Source organism: Canis lupus, chromosome 1, assembly GCF_003254725.2.
Source record: "Canis lupus dingo isolate Sandy chromosome 1, ASM325472v2, whole genome shotgun sequence".
NCBI classification, from domain to species: domain Eukaryota; kingdom Metazoa; phylum Chordata; class Mammalia; order Carnivora; family Canidae; genus Canis; species Canis lupus.
The window spans coordinates 118,375,518-118,397,470 of record NC_064243.1 but is presented as its reverse complement, the minus strand read 5'-3'; the positions used below and the strand labels follow the sequence as shown (position 1 = coordinate 118,397,470).

The window sequence follows — 21,953 nt, the reverse complement described above, 5'->3', positions numbered from 1 at the left end:
AATCTCTACCAAAATCCCAGCTAGCTAGCTTGCTTGCTTGCTTATTTATTTATTTATTTATTTATTTATTTATTTATTTACTTATTTACTTATTTATTTATTTTAGACATTGGCAAGCTGATCTAAAATTCATTTGGAAGTACAAAGGACACAGAAGAGCTAAAACCATGTGGGAAAAGAAGAACAAAGTTGGAGGATTTATACATCCCAATTTCAAAACATTCTACAAAGCTACTTTAGTCAAGACAGTGTGGTACCAGTGTAAGGACAGATATTTAGATCAATGGACGAGAACTAAGAGTCCAAAAATAAATCTTTATGTTCATGGTCAACTGATTTCCCAGAAGAGTACTGAGACAATACAATGGAGATGACAACAGTCTTTTCAACACATGGTGCTGGGACAACCGGATAGCCACATGCAAAAGGATGTATTTGGACACCTACCTCACACCATACACAAAATTTAACTCAGAATGGTTCAAGACCTAAATGTAAGAACTAAAATTATAAAACTCTTAGAAGAAAGCATAAGAGTAAATCGTAGTCACCTTGGTTAGGCAATGATTTCTTAGTTGTGATATTAAAAGCATAAGAGGTCAAAGAAAAAAACTGATAAATTGGACTTCATTACTCCCTCTAGTGGATCTAAAATATAACCTTACTTATAAGTATTCCATCTTGTTTTGAAACAGTAAAAGACATGTCTACGGTAATCACTCTAACCAGTGGTCATGTTATCAGTCACTATGGTGAATTAATTTTGACAAGAAGAGGGTTGAGGGGATCTTCTGGGGTTGATACAAATGATCTGTATCTTGAGCGTGGTGGTAGTTACACAACTATATCAATTAATCAACACCAATTTATTTGAAGGCTTTTAACTGTGCGTTTCACTGTCTATAAATTTTGCCTCAGTAAAAATTTTATTTTATAAGGTGATCGATCACTCTAATGGGTGATGTGAGAGGAGGGGAAGATGAGCCTGGTGATGTGCTTTTCTTTTTTTTTTTTTTTAAGATTTTATTTATTTATTCATGAGAGACACAGAGAGAGAGAGGCAGAGACACAGGCAGAGGGAGAAGCAGGCTCAAGCAGGGAGCCCGTCTCCAGGACCACGCCCTGAGTTAAAGGCAGTTGCTTTAACCACTGAGCCACCCAGGTATCTTTGTGCTTTTCATTTTAAGCCCTTTGGTATTTCTTAAAATTTATAAAACCTGTGTATGGATTCCTTTAAATTCTTTAAGTTTTGGGAAGGAAAACACATTCAAATTTGAAGCTTCTTATTATCATTGCTTCATAGAAGACAGAAGGCATGAAGAAATCTCCTATTTGGGAAAGTATGGTTTACATTCTCCAACCCCCACACCCCACACCTGCCAGCCAGACCACTCACTGGTCAGGGAGACCCTGGGGAGATCTAGAGGCAGGGTCTCAAGTCAAAAGACAAGCTCTTGAAAGCCACTATAGAAACAAAGTTGTAATCACTTACTCCCTTTTGTGAGGCTACTGTACCAAACACATAATCTCTAAAAGAGGAAAGTCAAAATCTCAAAAGCTTCCTTTTTTCAAATGCTAAAGCTTATTTGCATATCAAAATTGCCTGGGGACAGTAAGCAGAATTAGAAAATTAAGGAATTACATTAGAAGGAACAGAAAGAAGTAGGACAAATGTGTAGAAGTGTAGAGCTACTCCCTCCCCTCTGTCACCAAAAAGCTGGTTTCGAGTTTAAATCAACCACCCAGTAATGTTCATAAAGAGCAAGACTTTGAATATCACAGCTGTTGAATTTTGATAATACTATTAGCACAAATGTATTTGCTAACTCAATGACAAACAAATCTTTTTCATTAAAAAATATACTTCTGTACAGCATTACTCCCTCTAGTGGATCTAAAAAAAACCCCATATTTAAATAGTGATTTCATCTCTTTGGGAACAATAGTAAAAGAAATTTCCATAAGTCGCTCTAATCGGTGGTTATTTTAATGGTCACTACAGCGAATTAATTTTGCTTTCTTGTATAGTCTGCTTTTTTTCCCATTCCCTATTCTCTAAGAAAAAGGTACCGAACATTTATCTGAATAATTAGGCACACATAAATCAGAAAAGGATGGACATTTCAAATACTACTCACGAGGATAAAAACTTGAAAACTACTGAAGGTTGTATTATACTCAATATAAATCATAAATATTCAAAGAATTTTACAGTCACTTTCGAGTAAAGCGCAACTCCAAGAGCCATTTCAACAGCCCATTCACCCGGTGTCACCACAGAGTGCTCAAAATTGGGTTACCCATCATTTTGTAATAAGAAATAATTCAAGTGCCCTATCTACTTATTTTTATAAAGCAAAATTTCAGATATAATCTAATTAGTCACTAGACCCTCAAATCTCAAATGCTGTTTAGAAGTTTTTTTGTAAACACTTTGTCATGCCATGACTCCTATTTTGCATCTGGGGACACATATATAACATGTAAGTTACAAAATGACATGTTTTCGTTGGCATGGCTTCTGTTTCTAGACATCTGAGTTCTGCAACTCAATTAGTCACAGACACCACTGCCAGAGAACGGGTCCCTTAAAGAGAGCAAAAGATAATGACATTCAGTCGAACTGATCTCTATAGCCTAACCTAAGTGAAATTTTAATAACCAGACAGCAAACCCTGTGCTTCGATGATTGGGGAGTAGTTTTACTATTGCAAATAACCGAACGGGATTTCAGAGATCTTTTCAAAATGAAGAATTTTTAGAAGTGCAGGCTCTTACAGAAGTGAATTTCGGTAAAATATTGATGACAAGGCTTCCTATGCCTAAGAAATAACATTTAATGGCAGGCAAAGAGATACATTTCCCACCAAAATCGAATGCCACTGCCATCAACAGCCCCACAGAGGCTCAGCTACCTAAAATGGAAATGAAAATATAATGTATGGAAATATTCTCTTAGAAAAACTCCTTAAGGCTTCACATGTATTAATGTATTAGTTTGCAAACATTAAGATCAAAGCCAAAGCAACAAATACATCCTAAAAAGTTTTTCGTCAGATTTTTATTAACGATATACAAGTAGCAGGACATAAAAAATTAATAGACTCAAGCCTTGAAATGTCAAACCCAATGATCTCTAGCCATGCTCACCTCCTTTGCTTTTTGTTTCAGCATTGATGGCTCCGGGTCTTCTTGCCTGGAGCGACTCTACATGGTTAAAAAAGGAGAAAGAAAAGGTTAACAGATGGTTTAAGAGCCCCTCATCTGTTGCAGTTAAGTCAAAAAATAGCAGAGGAAGGAGAATAGGAGCCAAGGTGTCGAAAACGCGAGGCCTAAATTCATTGACGTGTAATTTCAAGCCTTTAGGCTTACCCAATAAGCTGTTAAATATTCAGTTTTAAATAAAATCTACTGTAGGTTTAAAAAAATCCACCCACTTTACTTATAATATTGCTAACTCTTAAAGTTTAAAAACAAGTTTCTACTCTTTTTCAAGTATTTAGGATGCTGTACACCGAATGTCCCCACACACCCTCACCCCAGGCCTTCTATGTGATTCCATGCCCCCAAACCTTTTCTTTCCAGGAGGCCAACTCATCCAACAGAGAGGCAGCCATTATAAAGCAGAGAAAGAAATGTGCGTGATGAACATTTCCCGCTTCCTGGATCCCAAAATATCCTCAGTGCCAAGCTTTCAGTCCCTAAATCTCTTGGACAATGAAATCAATCCTTAATTGCTAAGAATCTGTACCTGGCTATAGCGGAAATATGCCAGCAACGTGCAGTAGGATTCCCTCCCTCCATGTTGTTTAGCATGTGCTGACATACTTAGGGCCTAAAGAGCTGTGTGAGGAAAAAAAAAAAAAAAATTAAAAATATTTGACCCGAAAATACAAGAAATAACAAGTGCTGGCAAGGATGTAGAGAAAAGGGAACACTTGTGTTGGTGGGAATGCAAACTGGTGCAGCCACCATGGAAAACAGTATGGAGGTTCCTGAAGAACTTAAAAATAGACCTCTGATCCAGCAATTCCACTTCTGGGTATTTGTCCCACAAAAATTAAAACACTATCTTGGAAAGATATCTGCACCCCCATGTTCAAGGCAGCACTACTTACAATGGCCAAGATATGGAAACAACCTAAATGCCCATCAGTGGAGGAGTGGATGCTATTATATAATATTATCCTATTATATATATTATGTATATACATATATATAATGGAATATGATTCAGTTGTGAAAAAGAATGAAATCTTCCCATTGGTGACACATGGATGGACCTTGAAGTCATTATGCTAAGTGAGGTAAGTCACACAGAAAAGCAAATAGCATTTCTGATCTCATTAATATGTGGAATCTTTTTTTTTTTAAGATTTTATTTATTTATTCATGAGAGACACAGAGAGAGAGAAAGGCAGAGACACAGGCAGAGGGAGAAGCAGGCTCCATGCAGGGAGCCTGATGCAGGACTCGATCCTGGGGCTCTAGGATCAAGCCCCAGGCCAGAGGCAGGTGCTAAACCGCTGAGCTACCCAAGGATCCCCTTATATGTGGAATCTAAAAAAAGATACAAAAAAACCTCATAGATATAGATGACAGATTAGTGGTTGCCAGAGAAGGAAGTGAGGGTTGAAGAACTGGGTCAAGGGAGTCAAAAGGAACAAACTTCTGGATGTAAAATAAATAAGTCGTTATAAAATAAATAGAGCATGGCAACTATAGATCATAATACTATATTGCATATTTGAAAGTTGCTAAAAGAGTGGGTCTTAAAATTTCTCATCACAAGAAAAAGGAATTCTGTAGCTGTGTACGGTGACAGATGTTAATTAGATTTATGGTGGTGACCTCTTCATAACATATACAACTATCAAATCATTACGCTGTACACCTCAAACTAATATAATGTTGATGTCAATTGTATTTTCATAAAAATAATGTTTTTAATTACCCAAGAAATATTTGACTTGATCTTTCAAGAGAAAAAAATTGACCTGGTTCTAATATATATTTATTAGCAACACATTTTAAACAGACAGAATGAAGAATAACTATGGTAAAGCCAAAACACACCCACTTGAACAGAGAACAATGGCAGAGACCACCATCAGAGGGACCTGAATGTGGACACTGACACCAGTGTGGAGTTCTGTTGGGAGGGGAGAAGCTTCACCATTTGCAGATGCTAACAGGGGCTCCTACTCTCCCTAGAGAGGAGCCCCAAGCTGCCCCATGATGGCTACCAATGCCTGCCCCCAGTCCTGCCTGCAGGACTGGACCCTCCCCACCAAATACACAACTTCTGATGTAGCAACACACATGCTAGCTTTTCCTTCTTTGGAAATCTGTACCAGATTCCCCAGTTACCCGGATCTGCTCCTTGTTTCATCACTCCCTCCTTCTTGCCATCCCCCGAACCTCCTTGCTTTGCCACACGAAATGGGTGGGAAAAAGAATAAACTGAAAAGAGGGGAGTAAGGAGGAGAAATAAGAAACAAGGTCATCATTGGCACTTGAAGAAGGGAAAGGATGTTAATAAAAAAAAAGAAGGCATAAGTCAGCAGTCTTGGAGAGTGATAGTGTGACCCAGCTGGGGAAGTGGATTCGGCAGCTGAGCTGTGCTAAGGACCCGCTTGTAGTTTGTGGTCATATAATTAAAGTAGGGTCAAGTTAGTGGTATTGGGGGAGGAGGTGGGACAAGGGATTGGAGGGTTCTAAGAAGAATGTAGTTATGGACCACACACATAGCTCTATTTCTAGTTACCTAATAAGGGATTTAAGTTAAATGGGCAGAGAAATTGTCTCCAGGAAGTGGAATTATGGGTAGCCTTTGCTAACCTCTTTTATATTTCTCAGGGTATTCTTAAGATTTTGCAAAGAGCATGTATTTCCTTTTATAAACAGATAAAAACAATAAAGCTATCTCAAAAACAAATAAAAAAAATTAAAAATCCAGCAAAATGAGGTTTTGTTAGGAAAGAAAGCAACTAACCCAATTTCCTATAGGAAAAAAATGCTGCCCTAAATTTGGTTGCTTCCTTGACTATTAATTTGGATATTTAATGATAACCCTCTTCAACAGGAAAAATACTAATGAATCACTTGGGGAAAATGAAGAAAAGCACAGTACTGGAAAAACACACCCACGAACATATCTGCAAAGCTACTGAAAACATAACAGAACATCGACAGGGCCCATGTGTCCTCTTTGGAGATTTCCAGGTGAAATGGTTGGAGATCATCTTCCAGTCGTCCCTGGAAGGTGGTGTCAAGGGGAAGAATTCCCCATCAGGTCAGTCTATGATATAATAGAACAGGGCACGTGGGTGTCTCAGTCGGTTAAGCGTCTGCCTTTGGTCCTGGTCGTCCTGGGGTCCAGTCCCACATCTGGCTCCATGCTCAGTGGGGAGCCTGCTTCTCCCTCTGCCCCTCCCCCATTCATGCACACATGTGCGCTCGCTCGCTTGCTCTCTCTCTCTCTCCCTCTCTCTCCAATAAATAAATAAAATCTGTAAAAAAAAAAAATTAGAGTGAACAGCAAGGGCAACGTTGAAAGTTTGATGACACTCAGAAACCCATGCAAGGGCTGCAGTCTGTTGTGCGCAGCCCACTCTGCTCTGTGAAGACGAGGACAGGGGGGCCCCAGAGCCCCTTCCTTGTCACATGGCAGGCTGAGCACAGGAGTCTGATTTGGCAGGGAGTGTGGTGCCTCTAGCTTTCTAGGCCCTGAAGGCCAGCAGCAAGTGGGAGTCCTGCTAGCCCTGGGCAGCCATTCCAGCTGGTGGCTGGTGCTCTGGAAAGGCCCTCTCTGTCAGCCATAGTTGCTTCATCTAAAAATCAAATCTTCCTCAAGAGCCAGTGTTGTGGAGACTCAACGTCTCCAGACTTGATTGAGTGTGACAAGAAGGACCAACCTGTAGGCTTTGGAAGGGAAAGGAAAAAAGGAAAAAGGGGGGGGGGGGAATCCCTGTGTACGAGATATACCACACTTGGGCTAGTTTTCACTAAATCCCAGCTTTTGATTCTTGTCGGAAGACAGGGGGAAGGTAGTTGACTGAAAGACCTCTTGCCTCCTCCCACTTTAAATTTTAGGGATGATAAATTACCATGAAATTAATTTAGTTTTACTATTACACTTTGACTGTGAGGCCTGAACCAAGGACATTTTTCTGTCAAAGTCTTTGTAGATGTAACATTTTGTATGCCTGAAATATATCTGCATATAATCCTAATATTGGGAAAATCTATTAATATTTTGTAAAATGACATGTCTGGTATAGCGTCTGGCTTTTTCTGGAGGAAGAGAATATAATCCTACAAAGCAGTAGAAATTCTGCTGAGCACAGGCATGACAGATACACTAATCCCACTGGGTTGAGGTCTTCATGAATGGGAAGTTATTGTTTGAAAAGGTAATTTCTGATATAATTAGAAATTGGAGGGCAGGGTCCTAAGACTCTATAAAAAACATGTTTCTGAGTACTTTGTTTTTTACTCAGAAAAAAAAAAAAATTCATTCCTAAAGCCACTCCAGCTGGCATGAAGACCATAAACCAGGGTTTCTCTCTGGGATTTTGTGATAATCAGGTTCAGCACATTCCAGAATGGTGCTTGTTTCAGACACTTGGCAACTATATGAGGTTGGTAAAAGTGAGGAGGAATTTTGCTTTGCCTGACCTCATTTAAGAATGAGAATACACATTTCTTTAGAGTTTGAAACCCTCAGTGTTCACGCTTTAATCTTTCAAACTCCCACCTTCCCAGGGCACCCTCGGCTTTCATCAGTGCTTTTCTCATAGTCATGCCTCTTTATAGTTTTATAATTTTTTTAAAGGTAATACGAGAAGAGTTTAAGGCATTGGTATCCATTTTTCATTAAATAAAGTGTCAAAACTCCTGATACTGTGCTATAGAGTTGCCATCATGCCAACAGTTTCAATTTTAAACCCATTTCCCCCATTCTGATGACATTAGAACTTCACCCTTGGCACTATTACCTTATAACTTTCATTTTTAATTAAAGAAGTTAAATTGGCAACAGAAAACACTTCGCTTTCACATTAGCTTTGTTAATAAAAAGTGAAAGTTAAAAGCAGAGTACCTGTGGATAAAAATCTAGTTCCAAGCTCCAGTTTCTCCTTTATCTCATGAAGTCAGTATGTTAAAAGAAAAAGGGAAGATAAACATATTTTTAAACTAACTATTTTGGCTAATTCCTAGTCTAGAAACTAGGACATATATTTCTATTCAGCAAAAAATTCAAAGTTCTACAGATACTCTGCAAAATGGTTAAATAATTAGTAAAGAAAGGTAGCAAAAATCCCAAAGAAAATGAAAGAAAAAGAATTATTCTCAAAAAAACAAAACAAAACAAAGAGCCCCCAAACAAACACAGTAGATATTGATGCATAAGAAGGAAAACCTGCAATTATCAAATCTAACTAAAGAACTAATGTTAAGGTATGAAAGCAATATCTACTGTAAAATGTTTTTACCATAGTGAACAAATCAAAATATTTTTGTTTGGCTAACATAAAGAGAGGGGAAAATCTGGATGTCTTCTTTATCAGTTATCAAATATATATATCGTCTAAAACTGGAGAAAAGCTCTATTTCAAACAAGTTGAAAAAACAAAACACCGGATTTCTAATCAATTCTCTTAGACTTCATTCTTCTATTTAATAGTACCCCATTACCAACCAACCAACCAACCAATCCTAAAAGTTTAAAATGGAACTAAGAAACCAACAATCATACTAACCAAAGAAAGCAAGAAAAACAGTCGAAGTTTGAACAAAGCACAATTTTATTAGAATTCATGAAAGAAAGAGAACTGACCATCTCCTCTCTTTCTTAAGATCACAATAAAATTGTAAAATAATTTAAAACAAAAGCATAAGTTCATGAAGACAAAGAGAACTGAAAAAAAGCACCTGTAGATGAACGTGTCAACTGTCAACAAATGTTTAAAAGACAAAGCAGAGGGAATCCCTGGGTGGCTCAGTGGTTTAGCACTGCCTTCAGCCCAGGGTGTGATCCTGGAGTCCTGGGATCGAGTCCCACGTCGGGCTCCCTGCATGGAGCCTGCTTCTCCCTCTGCCTGTGTCTCTGCCTCTCTCTCTGTGTGTGTGTCTTTCATGAATGAATAAATAAACTCTTAAAAAATAAATAAATAAAAGACAAAGCAGAGCAAGGAAGTCTGGTTCCAGTAAGCTAGAAAAGTATACTTCACCCTGTCCCTCCCACTGAAGGCAGCTATGAAATGTAGACAGAATGCATGAATCAGCTATTTGAGGACTCCGAGAAAGAAATGATAGACTGAGGAAAAAAGAACATAGTTTGAAGTACCATCAAGCAACTTATTTTTTCCTTCCAGTAGCCCCTAATCTAGTTGCAGCCCAGCTGGAAACTGGAATGGTCGTTGGTGCAGAGAATGCTCCAGGACATGCCCCCTTGTTCTGGTTTGAGGAACAGGAAAGGAGGCTGCTAACACTCAGCATAAGTGTGAGAAATAATGCCTTTTTTTTTTTTTTTTTTTTTTTTGGTTCACCATTTCCTTCTGCCTCAGCCGGGTGCATGGAAGAGCTAGCTGGATAAAGCTTCCACTTTCTGACCCCAGAGGATTGAAAAAGACATACCCAGGAAACATAAAAGTATCTGACTGTCAAGAGGCAGAAGCAGGAAAAAGCAACCCCAGAAAGTTATTCATGAACTCCTGGAGAAATCTCTGAGTGGTACATGCATGCATCTAACCCTAAACCGTCTATGGTAGACTGGGGGAAGGGAACAGCAGGATACACCACAGTCCGAGTCCCAGACTGGTGGTGGTAGTGTGTACCTGGGACAGATCCAAGAGCACTGCAAAGGCTTTGCAAATGGAATTGACGTTAGAGCCATAACCCATAGATCTCACTGGAACTTGCAGCCTAAATTCAACCAGGTAGGTAAATGTTTAATATATAAGATAACTATAACACAAAATGGGGAAGGATAATAAGACCCATATGGTAGTAACTTTTTTTTCAATATCTTCCTGAAGTATTAAATATTGATTCTAAACAGACTGAAAAATTAAGCAATTTTTATTGTCATCCCTAGAGCAATGAAACCTAAGAGATGCTAACAAAAACAAAAGAGAGCAGCTAAAATGAAATACTAAAAAAATTTAAATATTACATGAATATTCACAGCAACTTTATTTATAATAGTCAAAATTTGAATCAGCCTAGATGTTCTTCAACAGGTGAATGGTTAAACTAACTCTGGTCCCTACATACTATGAAATATTACTCAGCAATAACAAGGAACTAACAATACAGGTAACGACTTGGATGAATCTCCAGAAAATTGTGCTGAGTGAAAAAATGCCAACTCCAAAGGCTATATATTTTATTATTTCATTTATATAACATTTTTGAAATAAAATTTTAGAAAGGGAGGAAGATTAGTGGTTGCTAAGGATTAGGGCGGGATAGCCAGAGGAAAGTAAATATGCTTATAAAAGGGAAACACAAGGGATCCTTGGACTTCTTATGTTGTTGGAACTGTGCAGTATATTGACTGGGGTGGTGGATACACAAATATATGCAGGTGATTCAATTGTCTAGAACTTAATACACACATATACACAAATGAACATAAGTGAAACTGGGGACATCTGAACAACCTAGAGGGCTGTATTAATGCCAATAGCCTGATTATATTATACCAGTTTTGCAAATGTTACCACTGGGGAAATTGAACAAACTGTACAAAGGATCTCTTTGTATTATTTCTTATAACTGCATGCCAGACTAGTTAGTTTGATTAAATTTTCACTTAGAAATTTTTAAATGGGGCAGCCCAGGTGGCTCAGCGGTTTAGTGACGCCTTCCGCCCAGGGCGTGATCCTGGAGACCCAGGATCGGGTCCCACGTCGGGCTCCCTGCATGGAGCCTGCTTCTCTCTCTGCCTGTGTCTTTGCCTCTTTCTCTCTCTCTGTGTCTCTCATGAATAAATAAATAAAATCTTAAAAAAAAAAAAGAAAAGAAAAAGAACATTTTAAATGTTTAACCCAAAAGAAGACAGGAGGGATCCCTGGGTGGCGCAGTGGTTTAGCGCCTGCCTTTGTCCCAGGGCGCGATCCTGGAGACCTGGGATCGAATCCCACCTCGGGCTCCCGGTGCATGGAGCCTGCTTCTCCCTCTGCCTATGTCTCTGCCTCTCTCTCTCTCTCTCTGTCTCTCTCTCTCTCTCTCTGTGTGACTATCATAAATAAAAAAATAATAATAATAATAAAAGAAATAACAAAAGAAGACAGGAAAGCGTAAGCAAAGGAAATAAAAACACAAAGAACATACAGAAAACAATAAAATGATAGGCCCATCAAAATATATTATTAATTATATTAAATGTAAACAATGTAGGGGTGCTTGGGTGACACAGTCGGTTAAGCATCCAACTCTTGGTTTTGGCTCAGGTCATGATCTCATGGTATGAGTTTGAGCCCCGAGATGGGCGCCACACTGGGCATGGAGCCTACTTAAAAAAAAAAAAAAAAAAAAAAAAAAAAAGGAATAAATTAGAAAAAGTAGAGCAAAATAACTACAAATCAAACAGCAGGAAGGAAATAATAAAATTAGAGCAGAAATCAATGAAACTGAAAAGGAAAAAGAGTAGAGAAAATCAATGAAATCAAAACTGGTTCTTTGAAGCAAGTAATAAAACTAATAAACATCTAGCAAGACATGCCAAAATAAGAAGAAGATACAAATTACCAATATCAGGAATGTAACAGAAGATATCACTACAGACCCCACAGACATTAAAATAATAGTATGGGAATACTAGGAACAACTCTACACACAGAAATGCAACAACTTAGATAAAATGATCCAATTTTTGAAAACCATAAATTATCTAAACTCACTCAAGATGAAATAGATACTTTCTTTTTTAAAAATTTTATTTATTAATGAGAGACACACAGAGAGGCAGAGGAAGAAGCAGGCTCCATGTAGGGAGCCTGATGTGGAACTCAATCCCAGGACTCCGAGATCGTGACCTGAGCCAAAAGCAGACGATCAACCACTAAGCCACCAGGTGCCCCTGAAATAGATATTCTGAATAGTAAAAAATTGAATGCATAGTTTTACACTTTTTCCAGGAAAATAAAATCTCCAGGATCAGATGATTTCATTGGTGAATTCTAACAAACATTCAAAGAGGAAACAATACCAATACCACTCTTTTCCAGAATATGGAAGAAGGACTACTTCTCCTTTTATGAGACTAGCATTACCCTAATACCTAAGTTTGACAAAAGCAGTATAAGAAAACTACGGTCCAATATCCCTTATGAGCGTACTTATAAAAATCCTCAATAAAATATAAGCAAATGAGGGTCACCTGGGTGACTCAGTCAGTTAAGCATCTGCCTTTGGCTCAGGTCATGATCCCAGGGTCCTGGGATCAAGCCACCATTGGGCTCCCTGCTCCACAAGGAGCCTGATTCTCCCTCTCCTTCTGCCTGCCGTTCCCCCTGCTTGTGCTCAAGTGTGCGCTCTCTCTCTCTCTGTATCAAATAAATAAATAAAATATTAAAAAATATATTAGCAAATGAAATACAAAATATATAATATATAAATATACAAAATATATTAAAAGACTAATAACACCACAATCAAGTGAGTTTATCCTGGGCATCATGGCTGGCTTAATATTTGAAAATCAATATAATCCACCATTTCAACCACCAAACATTTAAAACCACACAATCATATCAATTGGTGTAATCATATCAATTGGTACAGAAAAAGCATTTGACAAAATTCAACATTAATTTATTTTTAAAACGCTCAACAAATTAGGATCAGAAGAGAACATCGTTAGCTTGATAAAAGGCTTCTACCAAAAAAAGATTTTTTTTAAGATTTATTTATTTGTTTATTTTAGAGAGACAGCATGAGGAAAGGAGAGAGGCAGAGGTGGAAGAGGAGGAGAGAAAGAATCCCAAGCAGACTCCCTGCTGAGCATGGAGCTCTAGGCAGGGCTCAATCTTACCACCCTAAGATCATGACCTGAGACAAAACCAAGAGTCAGATGCTTAACAAACTGAGTCACTTAGGTGCCCCCCCCCAAAAAAAAATTTTTTTAAGTGATTGTCATACTTAATTGTGAAAGAATGAATATTTTCCCAAAGCATTGGAAAAAGTCAAGGATGTCCACTCCCACCACTGCTAGTCAACATTATACAGGAGGTTCTAGCCAGGGCCATTAGATAGAAAATGAAGAGGCATTCAGTTTGCAAAAGAAGTAAAACTATATTTATAAATGAGATGATTATATAGAAAAATCCAAGTAATCCACCAAAAAACTTTAGAACTAGTAAATAAATTCAGCAAGGTTGCAAGATACAAGATCAATATACAAATTCAATTGTATATTGTACAGTATATGTTCATATTCTAGCAATGGACAATCCCCAAATGAAATTAAGAAAGTAATTCTATTTGCAATACCATCAAAAAGAGAATAAAATACTTAGGAAGGAATTCAATACACTAAGTGTAAAAGTTGTACTCTGAAAACTACGAAACATAGTTTAAAGAAATTTTTAAAAACCTAAATAAATGAAAAGATATCCCATGCTCATGGATTGAAAGATAGTATTTAAGTCCTACCTATTAATATGTTCATACATTTATATGAAATACGTTAAGACAGCAACACTTCCCAAGTTGATCTACATTTTAGTGCAATCCCCATCAAAAGTCCAACTGAATTTTTTGCATACGTTGATGTTAATCCTCAAATTCATATGGAAATTCAAGGGACCTAGAATAGCCAAAATAATCTTGAAAAAGAAAAGCAAAGTTGGAAGATTCACACATTCTGACCTCAACTGCAAAATAATGACAATCAAGACAATGTGATACTGACACAAAGACAGACATAACCATCAATAGAATAAAATTAAAAATCCATCAATAAGCCCTCCCATTATAAAAAAAATAAGAATAAGCCCTCCCATTTACAGTCAATTTATTTTCAACAAGGGTGCTGAGACAATTCAATATGGAAAGAATAGACCTTGGGCAGCCCCAGCAGCTCAGCGGTTTAGCACCGTCTTCGGCCAGGGTATGATCCTGGAGACTCGGGATCGAGTCCCACGTTGGGCTCCCTGCATGGGGCCTGCTTCTCCCTCTGTCTGTATCTCTGCCTCTCTCTGTCTCTCTCTCTGTGTGCCTCTCAAGAATAAATAGATAATATCTTTTTTTAAAAAGAAAAGAATAGACCTTTCAACAAATTGTACTGAGACAACTAGATAGCCACCTGAAAAAATGATGAAGTTGGACCCCTACTTCACATCATACACAAAAATTAATTCAAAATGGATCAAAGTTGTAAAATCAAGAGCTAACACTATAAAAATATAGGTGTAAATTTTCACAATCTCAGGTTAGGCAATGTTTTCTTAGATATAACACCAAAAATATTAGCAACAAAAGAAAAAGTTAACTGACCATCAAAATTAAAAGCTCATGTGCTGCAAAGGACACCATATTAAGAAAATGAAAAGACAACCCAAGGAATGGAAGAAAATATTTGCAAATCATATATCTTATAAGGGACTCCTATCTAGGACATATAAAGAACTCATAACTCAACAACAATAACAACCTAATTAAAAAATAGGGAAAAGATCTGAATGATTTAGCTACTCAGGAAAAAGTTTTTTCAGTTTCTTATAAAGTTAAACATACTCTTAACAATATGACCCAGCTATCCACTTCTATGCATTTACTCTAAAGAAATAAAGACATGTACTCAGACAAAACTCTGCATATAAATGTTTGTAGCAGGTCCATTCCTAATTGTCAAAAACAGGAGACATCCCAAATGTCTTTCAATAAACGGGTACGTCCATAAAATGGAATACAATTCACCAATAAAAAGACACAAACTATTGTCATATGCAACAACTTGATGAATCTCAAAGGAATCATGTAGAATGAAAGAAGCCAGTCTCAAAAGGTTATATGTGTATGATTCTATTTATAGGACATTGTCAGAAAGAGAAAGGATGGAGAGAGGTTCTGAGTACACATGATAAGAATCTAAGATATTTTAAAATTCATAGAACTTTACATACCCCCAAAAAAGTCTGTTTTGCTGTATGTTCATTTAAAAAAATTAAGCAGATATATGAGCTGAAACTGACCAAACAGATAGAAGAGAAATACAACCCAAAGTTCCTGCAGAGGGATACATAGCTAAAAAGTGAGCTAATCCTATAGAACCTCAGAGAAACTCAGGATGTGGTCGAAAGCACTAGCCGAGAGAGGCTAAAAATACGGTGAAAGTCTTTTAAGAAGGGATTGATATCCTAAACCACCTATTCCTTTTCATCAGTATGTTTTATATGTCTCATATTTCAGGGGAATTTTTGAGGAACAATTAAAGAATCAAAGAGAGCCCTTGGATAACTCAAATATGATTAAAATTAAAAACTCAATCTATAGACTAGATGTTTGAATCAAAGGTTTCCATAATATGAGAATAAAAGAAAGAGAAAAAAATAGGAGAATTTTCAAAAACAGATCAATCTAGATTTAGAAACTATCACAGACAATGCCAGAAAATTTTCCAAAACTAAAAAACAATGAGTTGGCAAATTAAAACAGCCCCCGGAGAGACCAGCACAATAAATGAAATGGTACTTGTTCCAAGACATAGCCCTTCTAAAATTTCAGAAATCCAGGGACTAAATGAAGATTGTAAGAAAAATGGGTCGCAGAAAGTAGAGTCTGAATGGCATCGGATTTCTTACTAGCACCATCAGCTTTCCATTATCGCTGTTGAGTAGTCTGCTGTCCACCTAATACTGTTGTTTCATGCAACTTGTCTTCTATCCTTGGCTACCTTTAAGATCTTAAAGATCTCTTTGTATTTGATCACCTGCTGTTTTACCATGATGGATCTCAAGAATAGGGTCTTTAAAAAAAAAATGTATCCCATTTGGTATTTATTATGATTCCTAAATGTGAGCTTTCATGTTTTTCACAAATTCTAGAAAATAGGATGCCGTTACTCCTTCATTTCTCTATTCTCTTTTTATTTACCTATTATTCCATTGAAGCACATCATAGACATTCTTACCCCATCTTTCATGTCTGTTCGCCCTCCTTCATCCTTTCTTCCTTATTTCTCTGTAGTGTTTTCTCTGTTCACTAGTTCTGTATTCAGGTTTGTCTAATCTCTTCAATTCATAGGGTTTTTTTAAATTTTAGTGATTATATTTTTTATTTTTAAAAGTCCTATCTGAATTTTATTCAAATCTGTCTAATCTTTTCCCATGCTTATGATTTTGTTACCTTCTTTTAGTTCTTTAAACATGAAAGCAGGGATCCCTGGGTGGCGCAGCGGTTTGGCGCCTGCCTTTGGCCAAGGGCGTGATCCTGGAGATCCGGGATCGAATCCCACGTCGGGCTCCCGGTGCATGGAGCCTGCTTCTCCTTCTGCCTGTGTCTCTGCCTCTCTCTCTCTCACTGTGTGCCTATCATGAATAAATAAAAATTAAAAAAAAAAAAACAACATGAAAGCATATTTATTTCATTTTGTATATCTTATTATTTATAGTATCTGAAGTCTTTGGGGACCAAATTTCTACTCTTTGTTGTTTCTCTTAATCCTTATTCATGATGACATGGTTGCTTGTGTTTGTCTTGATTTTTCAGTATCAATTTGTGTTCATCAGGACTTTTCCATGGAGATTCCATGAAGCCTGTGTTGGGGGCGTATTCCTGCAGAGAAGACCTCTGTTTTCTCCTTCCAGGCATCTGAAGACACTCCCAACCCAGGACCACTTTACATTAATTTCTTGGCTTGGGGGCTCTGGACTATGCAAGAGCTATAAGTCAAACCTTATGGAGCTGATCTGAGATTATAAATTATCAGGAGAGGTTTCATTTTCTGGCTCCATCCAGAGCCCAGGCTGAGAAAAATACATTTCCTTGTCAGATCATCTCTTTAACTATGCAGATATTGGTCTAGATCACCCCTACCATGACCACATAGAAGTATAGCCCTGTGGGGTTTATCATTTTATGTGGGGTCTCCATTCAAACACTTCATTGCCCAGAAGCCAAGGTCTTTGCAGGCATGTAACAGGTATACCCCAAGTCTCTAGGGAACTAGAAATTATCAAACAACCTTAGATGGCCAGTTCATAATAAAAGGATCCCAGGATATCTAGTCTGTCATATTGCTGGAAATGAAAGTAATCTTTTCACTTTCTCTAGCTTTCAAATGCAGGACTGTTGAATGTGTCCGAGTGAGACAAAATCATCTTCTTATACAGGAAAGTACAACTTGACATTTGGGATTTGAGCCCCAGTCTTTATTTAATGAAACTACTGTTTCTTGTAACCAAGAAACATCTATCTGAAGTTCAACAATTCCTACCATTTCATTTTGTTGTATGTTTCACATTACATTCAAGCAAAATTAAATGTATGGCCTTTAATTTTTAAATAGTAATTACAATATGATCCAAGTTAATGAACATATCTCTCTCTTTCTACACCTGTTTTTGTAGATATGCATACAGTGTGGAATTGAAGAATCTTCACTGAATATTATTACAGAGTAATTTCTGAGTGGTAGGGTATTAACTGACTTCTTAGGTACTTTTTCTGTATTGTTTGATTTCTCTTAATAATGAGTATGTATCTTTATTTAAAAACAAATGATGTTATTAATCTTTTTAAAAACTTTCTTGAGGGATCCCTGGGTGGCGCAGTGGTTTGGCGCCTGCCTTTGGCCCAGGGCACGATCCTGGAGACCCGGGATCGAATCCCACGTCAGGCTCCCGGTGCATGGAGCCTGCTTCTCCCTCTGCCTGTGTCTCTGCCTCTCTCTCTCTCTGTGTGACTGTCATAAATAAATTTTTAAAAAAATTATTAAAAAAAAAACTTTCTTGACATACAGATGGCTAACAGATAACCAAAAAGATGTTCAACATCACACTAATCATCAGAGAAATGCAAATCAAAACCACAATGAGGTACCCTTCACACCTACTAGAATGATGATCCTCAAAAAAACAAGAAATAACAAGCATTGGTGAAGATGTGGAGAAAAGGGAACTCTTATACACTGTTGATGGGAATGTAAATCCATGCAGCCACTATGGAAAACAGTATGGAAGTTCCTCAAAAAATTAAAAACACAATTACTAGATAATCCAGCAATTTCATTTCTGGGTATTTATCCAGAGAAAACTAAAACGCTAATTCAAAAAGATATCTGTACCTCCCATGTTCATTGCAGCACTATTTACAATAGCTAAGATACAGAGACAACTTAAATACCCATCAATGGATAAATGGATAAAGAAGATTTAAAAAACTGGATAATGAAGATATTGTGTGTATACACACACACACACACACACACACACACAAACACACACTATGGAATACTATATAGCTATAAGAAGGAACGAAATCTTGGCATTTGTAACTACATGGATGGACCTTGAAAGCATTATGCTAAGTAACATAAGTCAGACAGGGAAAGGCAAATATCAGATGATCTCATTTATATGTAGAATCTTAAAGAAAACCAAAAACACATGAAACGGAAAACAGATTGGTGGTTGGTAGAGCTGTAAGGCTGGAGGGTGAGTGAAATGGGTGAGGGGGCCAAAAGAAACAAACTTCCAGTTATAAAATAAATAAATCACGGGGAAGTACTATACAGCAATGGTGACAATAGTTAATAATATTATACTGCATATGTGAAAGTTGCTAAGAATAGATCTTGAAAGTCCTCATCACAGGAAAAAGCATTTTGACACTAACATGGTGTTATATGTCAATTACACCTGCAAAAAAGTTAAAAAAAATTTGTCTCTAGTTAAAATGATAATTTGAACATATACATCAACTTTGACTCTGAAAACCTTACTAAAATTACAGTAAAGTTCTTTTCTCAGAAAAAGAAGAAGGAGAAGAAGGAGAAGGAGAAGGAGGAGGAGGAGAAGGAGAAGAAGGAGAAGGAGGAGGAGGAGGAGGAGGAGGAGGAGGAGGAGGAGGAGGAGGAGAAGAAGAAGAAGAAGAAGAAGAAGAAGAAGAAGAAGAAGAAGAAGAAGAAGAAGAAGAAGAAGAAAAGAAGAAGAAGAAGAAGAAGAAGAAGAAGAAGAAGAAGAAGAAGAAGAAGAAGAAGAAGAAATAATAATAATAAACCTGCAAGAAGAGGAAGAGGATGACAACTGAGGGTAACAGCAAACTTTGCGGAGTTGGAAAGCAGGCAGCTGAATGACTCATCAGACGCAAGACTGAAACCGGAAACTGAGAACCAACTTCATCTATGCCACACCCCTTTCAAAATCCTTCCATCTGAGCAAATCCCATCCACTCACCACAGGCATCCTTCCTTTGGTCATCATCAATATTTCAGCACACCTTCTTTTACTCTAAAATCCTGATTTTGTGATCCAGATAATTAATAATAATAATAATAATAATAATAATAATAATCAGCAACAGCAACCCACCACCAATTGAGCACTTACAAAGTGCCCCAGTATAATACCAAGTCTTTATAAAATGGACAGACTTTGGCATTTAGTGGTTCTCAAATTGTTTCTTATTGTTCGGTATAATTTCCCCAATTTGGGGCCAATTTCTTTAGAGGCAAATTTCTATTTTATCCAGCTCTAAAATTTTTCACAACACCAGACTCCAAATAGGTAACCAATAAGTCCCTAAATTGGATCCATTCATAGACTACGCACCTACGGATGTTCATTAGAGCCACTTAGCCAATGTCCAGCTGGCCATCGGAAATCAAAGGAGCGTGCCTCTGTTGCCTTTTTCGCTCTTGCCACCCCCACATCTGCCAGTTGTCCTGAAGGACAGCAGGTGGTGTATCAGAGGCCCATCTATCTATCTACTGCAGGGTGACCTGCCTAGTTTAACACTTAGCAATCAGACTTCTAAATAGCAATAAGCCCCATGCTGAGTAGGCAACAGATGAAAAAAAAAAAAAAAAGATGCCTTTTATGGCACTTCATTATAATGGCTTTATTGCCAAAAGCCATATTAGCAGAAGATGGAAGATTCAATTTATAGAATTTCCTGAATGTCTGTCTGTTCAACAACAGCCTGTTTATGCCCGAGAAGAGATCGGTGCCTGTGGAAAATGTATCTGAAGGACAACCCACAATGCTACTTGCTCTGCCAAGTGAAAGAATGCACATTCTTTTCTTTTTCAAGCCAAAAGGGGGCAAAACTAACCAAATGAATTAGTGCAGCTTGCTCTAAACTTCGGAGTCAAATTGGAACACTGAGAATTAGGGCCACCCCACTCACTATGATGATCTAAACGTCACTTAAGACAATTCAGAGAAATGCCAGAAAAACTTCCTTCTTTGCTTTGACAACAAAAGCAGATGGAAAACTGCTAAAATGGCTCAAGTATGTGGCACTTTTATAACATTTATGTGGCTCTTGAAAAAAATCAGCTTTAATTGACTTTTTGCTTCCCATGTCCTAGTTCTGTCAAAACCTCTTCTGGGTTTTTTAGGGATTTAAATCAGAGAACACACCATTCTGAATATCCCTTTAATTACTAAGATTCAGAAACAATATACTCCTTCTCAAGCCCCTGCCAAAAAGGCAAAGGAAGAAAGGGTAGCAGAAGGAAAAATTATAAATAAAACCTATCTCTAAGATGGCACTGAAAAAGCAAACAAACAGGAATTACATTGGCAATAAATTTTATCAGGTGGCCTGGCACAGCCTCCAGCTCCCCATGTGACCTGGACAATTCCATTAAATCTCTTTGTTTCATATCATCTCCATATGAAGAACAAGGAAGTTAATATACTTCTACCTTGAATACCAAATATTGGAGATAAAGGAGGCCTTGATACAGATCTCATTTACCTGCCTGGGTCTATACATGAGGTCTCATGAAAGACATGTTGTGAAAATAAATGCAACGGGGGCAGTTCTCTAATTCATGCAGGTGTAAGTAATGGGTTTAAAAACAAAGAAACGAAAAATCTTTCATCTTCTCAACGGACAAATTTGACCTTGGGTTAACATTCTAGTTCTATCCCCCTGGAAACCAGATCAAGATGGAACGTCAGCTTGTCCCCAGGCTCTCGCCAGGTGGGGGAAGGGAGGAAAAGAGAATAGGTCCCCAGAGTGGGTAAATAATGGGTCTAAATGTCTAGACCTAAGAAAATCCCCAAGATAGGGGCTTAACAGAATAAAATCATCATACAGATTTTTTAAAGTATGGGTATACCTTAAAATCATTTGTGGAATTTAAGAAATGAAACAAATGAGCAAAGGAGGAGAGAGAGAGAGAAAGACAAACCAAGAAACAGACTCTTAAGTATAGAGAACAAACTGATGGTGACCAGAGTGGGGGTGAACCAGGTGATGGGGATTAGGTGGAGGTGAACCAGGTGATAGGGATTAAGGAGCACACCTGTCACGATGAGCACCAGGTGATGTGTGGAAGTGCCGAGTCACTATACTGTACACTTGAAACTAAGATAATACTATATGTTAACTAACTGGAATTAAAATTAAAAGTTAAAAAAAAACAAAGCATGAAGACACTGTAGTCACTTTCTCATTTTTTCTCTTTTTTAAATCTTTTTATTATAAAATAACTATATTTTGAAAAAGAACAAAAACAAATACCTTGTTACCACCACCAAGGTCAAAATATATCAATGTACCAGCGACCCCAGAAATCCTTCCCTGTGCCTTGTCCCAGTGTCAATACCCTCCTGGTCCCCTAGAGGATCCAACATCCTGGCTTTCTGTAGTAATCACCTTTTGGCGTCCTTTCTTTTTTGGCGATTTTCTCACCAAGTATGCACCTTGTTTTGCCCTTGTTAAAAAAAAAAAAAAAAAGTAATATGCCCTTTAGATCTCTCTCAACT

The 21,953-nt window shown here is 37.6% G+C and overlaps 2 long non-coding RNA genes across 2 annotated transcripts in view; one reads left to right on the top strand and one right to left on the bottom strand.

Annotated features, from left to right (window-relative positions):
* Positions 1–742, top strand: part of LOC112645557 (uncharacterized) — a 32,920-nt gene extending 32,178 nt beyond the window's left edge. Inside the window, exon 4 of the long non-coding RNA XR_003127122.3 lies at positions 107–742. This is a non-coding gene — a long non-coding RNA (uncharacterized LOC112645557). The remainder of the gene's footprint in view (positions 1–106) is intronic.
* Positions 1–21,184, bottom strand: part of LOC112645556 (uncharacterized) — a 61,367-nt gene extending 40,183 nt beyond the window's left edge. Inside the window, exons 1-3 of the long non-coding RNA XR_003127121.3 lie at positions 20,938–21,184; positions 16,360–16,541; positions 3,151–3,207 (exon numbers count right to left, since the gene is read on the bottom strand). This is a non-coding gene — a long non-coding RNA (uncharacterized LOC112645556). The remainder of the gene's footprint in view (positions 1–3,150; positions 3,208–16,359; positions 16,542–20,937) is intronic.
* Positions 21,185–21,953: the final 769 nt, after the last annotated feature.